Source organism: Porites lutea, chromosome 3 (assembly GCF_958299795.1).
Source record: "Porites lutea chromosome 3, jaPorLute2.1, whole genome shotgun sequence".
Lineage (NCBI taxonomy): Eukaryota > Metazoa > Cnidaria > Anthozoa > Scleractinia > Poritidae > Porites > Porites lutea.
In genome coordinates this window covers 9,479,407-9,487,103 of record NC_133203.1, presented here as the reverse complement: position 1 = coordinate 9,487,103, position 7,697 = coordinate 9,479,407, and the positions used below count along the sequence as shown (strand labels likewise).

Genomic DNA, 7,697 nt, shown 5'->3' with positions numbered 1-7,697 from the left:
CAGTCACCCTAGTCACCCTAGTCCTCCCAGTCATCTTAGACATTCCAGTCATCCTAGTCACTCTAGTCATCCCAGTCAATTTAGTCGTCCTAGTCACCCTAGTCATTCCAGTCATCCTAGTCATCCCAGTCACGTTATTCATCACAGTAATTCCAGTCATCCCAGTTATAGTAGTCATGCTGGTTATTCTTGCTGTCACAATCATCCCATTCAATTGTTAAGTCAGACAGTCATTTGAATAGATCAAAGTGGTAAGAAATTTGAAGGGTACAATATGGATTGCATATCTGCGCTAACAGGTACTATAATAACGACATAATAATAATAATAGTTATTATTATTATTATTATTATTATTATTATTATTATTATTATTATTATTACTATTATCAGCAGAACTTGGCTATTGGTTTAAAACGTTGTGACACAGCTGAACAAAGTCGATAAATGCTAATCCAGGAGAAAACTTATAATGACCTCGGTTTTTGCATTTAAGTTTTCATATTATGAGTACTTCACCAACAAGTGCATGTCTCTTGCAATTTTCAATCAAATCAATCAAATTATTTTTTTTCTTGAAACCAAAAAGATTTCAATGCGTTTCAGTTGTCTTTGTATTGTGATTCCTTGCAGACATAAAACTGGTGATTGCAAGCATTAACGTAAAATGTATAATTCATACAAAGTTCAACAAAAAGGTTGAATGCATCCCTTAAAAAAACGATTTTATTTGGTTGGTCTTGAAGTACCAAAATTATTAATTTAGAGGTCAATAATAAAATATTTGTTCAATCCTGCTGATTTCTTTTATACACTTTTGATGTGCCAGTCACTGAATCACCAACAGCTAAAGCTGTTCAGGACTGCATTCAATTGGATGATCCTGGGTTCATTTTATTTTATTTTCACCATAATAATGTTGACCAAGCTGTACACTTGTACTTGATTTAATTTTATTTTGGAATTTTGCTCTTTTATGTTGCATTTTAATTTGCACGTTTTTCAGTTTTTATTGTTGTTGTTGTTGTTATTGTTGTTGTTTTATTGGAAAAAGTAAGATTGATAAACTTCTACTCCCAAAGGTGGTACACTTGATGGTGAAATAACTGTGAAATGAAAGAATTAGGTACAATATATCTATGTTACAGCAGCTTTCCCTGGATTAGCTTAATCAAACTTTGAAATCACTTGGCCAACAATCTTGTTGATCTGGTTCACTCAAGAGCTGGATTACAGAGCAAAACATAGAGCACATACAGAACTGAAGATAACAGAGGCTCCTTGCTCGTGAAAGTCCTTGTCCAGCCTTTCTGTGGCATCTGATCTGGAAACAAAAGTTTAAAATGTTCAATGAAGCTCATCAGTTACTTTCAAAATATCATAGGTGACAAATTACTCCTTCATTTTGGCACAAGATTTCAGCATTAATGGCAACCTTTTGTACATCTCAGTGCCAAGATGGCGATGGAAATTTAAAATGTTATCATTGAATGAAGATGTCAGGGCATTAAAAGATGCTTTGGAAAACCTAAACACGCCAAAAAGCACATCAAGAAGGATTCTGACAGGTATTTTGTCGACATATTTTGAAAATTTGGAACTTAAGCCAAACTTAAGCTCTTAACTTTTGAGAGAGTTCTCGCCCTCGATCGTATGATCCAGGATAAACATCTCAAAAATCCATGATTACGAACTTATTATTGTTCACCCATGATATTAATAGGTAATCAAATGGTAGACTCGTGAAATTAGGAAATAATTTCCCTTGCATTTTGTCCAAATCCCTCACCTAAAGGCTCGGGAAGTTACTTGGATTTGGACAAAACGCAGGTGAAATTATTCCCTAATTTCACTCGTCACCATTTAATTATGCATACAAACAGACCAGTTTCCCATTAACATTCAGACCTTGCTTTATGGACACCCACTTAATACAGAAAACTTATAATTACGGACATTTTTCTTTGTCCTGGAGGAAAGAAAGCCCTCTCTAAATTCAAGCTGCTTAATACAGACATCCCATTAATATGGACACTTTCTATGGCCCCCTTAGTGCCCATATTAAAAAGGTTTGACTGCATCACATTCTCATGAATACCAGTGAGCAAACATGTCCTGGCTCCAGTCAGTCCCTAAGTTAGTCAGTCAGCTGCTTTCAGTCAGTCAGTCACTTGGTAAGTTACTCAGTTTAGTCAGTCATTCAGTCAGTCACTCAATCAGTCTTTCTGTCAGTCAGTAGGGTACCCAACTGCACAGTCAGTCAGTCAGTTATTTGCTCAATCAGTCATTCTGTTAGCCGGTAAGGTGCCCAACTGCATAGTCAGTCAGTCAGTCAGTTGCTCAATCAGTCATTCTGTCACAGTCAGCCAGGTACCCAACTAAACAGTCAGTCAGTCAGACAGTTGCTCAAACAGACATTCTGTCAGTCAGTCAGGTACCCAACTGTACAGTCAGTCAGTCAGTCAGTTGCTCAATCAGTCATTCTGCCAGCCAGTCAGGTACCCAACTGCACAGTCAGTCAGTAGTTCAATCAGTCATTCTGTCAGCTAGTCAGGCACTCAACTGCACAGTCAGTCAGTCAGTCAGTCAGTTGCTCAATCAGTTATTCTGTCACAGTTAGTCAGTCAGTTGCTCAATGAGACATTCTGTCAGCCAGTCAGGTACCCAACTGCACAGTCAGTCAGTCAGTCAGTTGCTCAATCAGTAATTCTGTCAGTCAGTCAGGTAGCCAACTGCACAGTCAGTCAGTCAGTCAGTTGCTCAATCAGTAATTCTGTCAGTCAGTCAGGTAACCAACTGCACAGTCAGTCAGTCAGTTGTTCAATCAGTCATTCTGTCAGCCGGTCCAGTGCCCAATTGCACAGAAAGTCAGTCAGTCAGTCATTCGTTCCATTAGTCAGTATCTGGCACTGTAAGTTGCTCATTCAGTCAGTCCTTCAGTCAGTTATATAATCAGTCATTCCATCAGCCAGTCAGTCAGTTACAATTAGACAGTCAGTCAGTAACTAAGTTGTTCAGTCAGTCAGTCAAAATGGTTAGTTGATTAGTTAGAAGTATACTAAGCAAATTAATCAGTTAATCAGACAGTCAATCAGTCACTTGGTCAGTCAGTAACTTCATGAAATTTTAAAACCAAACAGTTCTGTTAACCTAGTACACTTAAGAGCTCAATTAAAACATAAAGCAAACAGCACTTACGTTACTGAAGATAACAGAGGCTCTTGGCTCATGAAGGTCCTTGTCCAGTCTTTCTGTGGCATCTGATCTGGAAACAAAAATTTAAAATATTCAATGAAGCTCATCAGTTATTTTCAGAACAGACCAATTCCCAAGTCAAACCTTGCTTTACAGACACCCGCTTAGTTTGGAAAGCTTATTATCACAGACAGTTTGCCTTGTCCCTGGGGAAAAAAAGCCTTAATCTTTCCGTAATTAATTCAACCTGCTTAATACAGACAACTTGTTAATATGGTCCACTTAGTGCCCACATTAAAAAGGTTTGACTGCATTACATTTGCATGAATACCAGTGAGCAAACATGTTGGAATAATTGACCACATATAATTATAATAAATTAACACCCACCCCTTGACTGCAGTGTACTAGCAAACAGTACTCCTCCTTTGATAACAGTACTCTCCTCTCTTTACACCGTCAGTCACTCAGTCAGTTAGTCAGTCTGTCAGTCAGGTAGCCAGTCAGCTAGTCAGTGAATTTTACAGCACAGTCATCCAGTCAGTTGCTTGATGTTAGTCAGACACTTGGTAAGGTGTTCAATTAGTCAGTCATTCTGTCAGCCAGTCAGTCAATCAGTCAGTGACTCAGTTACTCAGCCATTAAGTAAGTTAGACAGTTAGCCAGTTACTATTTTGCTGAGTCGGTCAATCATTTTAACAGTTGGCAAGTTACTGAGTTGCTCAGTTATTACGTCAGCTGATTAGTTAGTAAGTAAGTAAGTAAATTCTCAGTCGGTCAGTTGGTCAGTTTGTATCTCAGATAGTTACTTAGCTACAATCAGCGAGTTGAGAAACTTCACCCTAAACTGGGATCTTTACGTTTTACTGACTTCAAAAGGAGGAAATATAGCTTTTCCTTCCCAATCCCCTCCATGTAATGTTGTGCTGATGTTCAAGCTACCTATAGAAAACAACAAACACCCCAACTTTGAATGGAGGGGACAGGGGAGGGGTGAGGATTCTTTTGTTCTCTGAAGTTACCCTATTTGAGTACAATCTCTCAAAAATTTTGTCACCGATTGTAGTTTCTCAGTTAGTAAGGCAGTTGCTTGCTTAGTCCTGAGTCAGTCAGTCAGAAGGTCAGTTACTCAGTTTGTCAGTTTGTAAGTCAGTCAGTTGGTTGGTAGATGTAAGTCAGTTGTTCACTATTTGTCAGTTTGGCAGTCAGGTAGCCAATCAGTCACATGTAGTCAATATGTTACTTGCTCAGGTAGTCAGTTACAGAAACGTTAAATTTGAAACGAGTTTGAATTTGTTAAATTAGGTCAGGTATGGGCACTAAAAGCTGAAGATAATGTACGTCAATCTTTAAAGCAAGCTGCATGACTTCAGTTTGTCTGGTTCACTCATTAGCTGGATTACAAAGCAATCTATACAGCACTTACAGTACTGAGGATAAGCTCAAAATCCTGGCTGTTGAAGTCTTGACACATCTGCTGGACAAATCTGATCTGAAATGAAAAATCAGTCATTTTCATCAGCAATTGCAGTAATCTTAATTCACATCATGAAGGCATTAAAATTAATGCCTTTTCTTAGCATGAATCTCAGTATATTGTTAGCCAGCCAGTCAAGTCAATTAGTCAATGAGCTACAATACTCATCACAAAATTAATCTTGAAACACTTGTGTGATTTTCCCTCTTCCATAATGTTGATTTGGATATTACAGTAGTCTCAGTGCTCCAAAATACACGTGGCTAAACATTGGGGAAGGAGAGGGGCACATTTGAGTGAGAACAAAGGTGAGAAGAGTGAATGTAAGAAATTTTCCAAAAAATTCAAGAAAAACGGGTTTTGTTTCAACGATTTGTGGTGAGTATTGTAGCCAGTAAGTCAAGCAGTCTATCAGCCACACAGTCAGTCAGTCAGCTAGTAATTGAACCAGTCAGCCAGTCAATTGGTCAGTAAGTTGGTAAGCAGAGAAGTCAGTAAGTTAGTAAGCAAGTCAGCCACCAGTCAATCAGTCAGTCAGCCAATTAGTTGGAGTTGTGTGAGAGTTAATCAAAACACAATGACTGAGAGTTTCTTATGTAACAAAGGCATACAACAAGGGTATGGCTTAATCCTTTAACCCCTAATATAAAAATTGAGATTCTCATTTACTGTCCCTATACATTTTCAATAGAAGTAGTGGGGAGAATTAATTTTGTTGAAATATCAATTAGACTCATCTTCCCTGATCATGACCTCAATTCTCAAGAACACTCTGTATTCTAAAGCATTGATATTGTAAGGAGAAAGGTCATGCTGATCACTCTTAAGGCTTAAAAGGGTTAAGCCCAGAGATTTTCTTCTTTTATAAATGACTTTACTGCCCTAGCATAAAGTTAGGTAATCAGTCACTAAACTACTTGTTGTATGCTGACGATCTGTCCCAAAGTAATTAGTAATTCACCAAAAGGATTGCAACAGTCGTTTGATGGAATTTATAAACATGCTCAAGAATGGAAGCTTAAAGTAAATATCAAAAATTTATCATCATATTTAGCGGTAATGGAAATCTGGTTGTTAAGCCTATGCAAGGGAAATTCTTAGCAAAAAGGCTACTAAAATAATCTCCACAATTAAACAATTACCCTCGTACATTGATCCTCTAGTGGTCCATTATTTTGGTCAGTCAATGAGACAGTCACTCAGCAAGTCAGCCAGTCAGTCAGTTAGTCATTTGAGTCAGTCAGTCAGTAAGCAGCCTGTCCATCAATGTCCATCAGGGGTGGGTGGTGAACCTTTTGCCCCCAAAAAATCTTGCAAGTTGCCCAAAATTTTATGAAACAGTCGAAAAGAAACAAGGGTCATATTACAACAACATGAGGGTTGTCCAATACTCACAAATAGACTGCACTGGTGTTAGTGGTGATAAGAAGGGTCTCCATTGGTACCAATGGTACGATTGGTACCAATGGAAAAGCACCCTATTCCAATGGTTCTATTGGTGACTATGCATGTCATTAAGGGGACTTAGATTATTTTGTCATGTGGTGTGGCTGGGTACAGGGCAATTCCAATGGTCCATTGGTACCAATGGTACGATTGGTACCAATAGAAAAGCACCCTATTCCAATGGTTCTATTGGTGACTATGCATCTGATTAAGGGGACTTAGATTATTTTGTCATGTGGTGTGGCTGGGTACAGGGCAATTCCAATGGTCCATTGGTACCAATGGTACGATTGGTACCAATGGAAAAGCACCCTATTCCAATGGTTCTATTGGTGACTATGCATCTGATTAATGGGACTTAGATTATTTTGTCATGTGGTGTGGCTGGGTACAGGGCAATTCCAATGGTCCATTGGTACCAATGGTACGATTGGTACCAATAGAAAAGCACCCTATTCCAATGGTTCTATTGGTGACTATGCATCTGATTAAGGGGACTTAGATTATTTTGTCATGTGGTGTGCCTGGGTACAGGGCAATTCCACTGGTCCATTGGTACCAATGGTACGATTGGTACCAATGGAAAAGCACCCTATTCCAATGGTTCTATTGGTGACTATGCATCTGATTAATGGGACTTAGATTATTTTGTCATGTGGTCTGGCTGGGTACAGGGCAATTCCGATGGTCCATTGGTACCAATGGTACGATTGGTACCAATAGAAAAGCACCCTATTCCAATGGTTCTATTGGTGACTATGCATCTCATTAGGGGGACTTAGATTATTTTGTCATGTAGATAATGACATTGCGCTAAGTAATTTCAGAAGTTAATTTCACAGTGAATTGAGTACAGTTGTTAAAACCTGTTGCCTCAATACCACTTTGCTAGTTTCGTGCCTTTCCGCGTTGTTTCGGGTTCTTTTAAACAAGTAAGAATTACCAAAAAATAGTGCTTGTGTACAGGAAAGAAGACATTGATATGTCATGTTGTTGTTTGCTCGTGAATCACAATAAACAGAACGAACACGAGAGTGACGCGTTACCTATCAATTTTATAATGTTCGTACGATGTTTGTTATACTCGCAGCACCTTGAGATATTATTAGCGCTAGATATATACGTCGCCCTCGCTTTGTAACTATTAGCGCGTTTCCACTTTGTGTGAAAGCGAACTTGTTTTGCGTCGTTGGCCTATAGAACGAGGAATATTCATAATAATTATTAGCGCGTTTCTACTTAGTGTAAAAGGCAACTTGTTTTGCGTGGTTGGCTTATAGAACGAGGAATATTCATAATAATTATTAGCGCGTTTTTATTTGGTGTAAAAGACAACTTGTTTTGCGTGGTTGGCTTATAGAATGAGGAATATTCATAATAATTATTAGCGCGTTTCTACTTGGTGTAAAAGGCAACTTGTTTTGCGTGGTTGGCTTATAGAACGAGGAATATTCATAATAATTATAGTGCGCTTTTACTTGGTGTAAAAGCGAACTTGTCATTGCGTGGTTGGCTAATAGAATGAGGAATATTCATAATAATTATTAGCGCGTTTCTACTTGGTGTAAAAGCGAACTTGT

The 7,697-nt window shown here is 38.4% G+C and overlaps 1 long non-coding RNA gene across 1 annotated transcript; it reads right to left on the bottom strand.

The window, feature by feature from the left end:
- Positions 1 to 958: 958 nt before the first annotated feature.
- LOC140929488 (uncharacterized) lies at positions 959 to 4,688 on the bottom strand. Its single transcript, XR_012164732.1, has 3 exons — positions 4,621 to 4,688; positions 3,198 to 3,264; positions 959 to 1,323 (listed from the first exon to the last, which is right to left on the bottom strand). It is a non-coding gene; the product is annotated as an uncharacterized lncRNA (long non-coding RNA).
- Between the last annotated feature and the right edge of the window lie 3,009 nt (positions 4,689 to 7,697).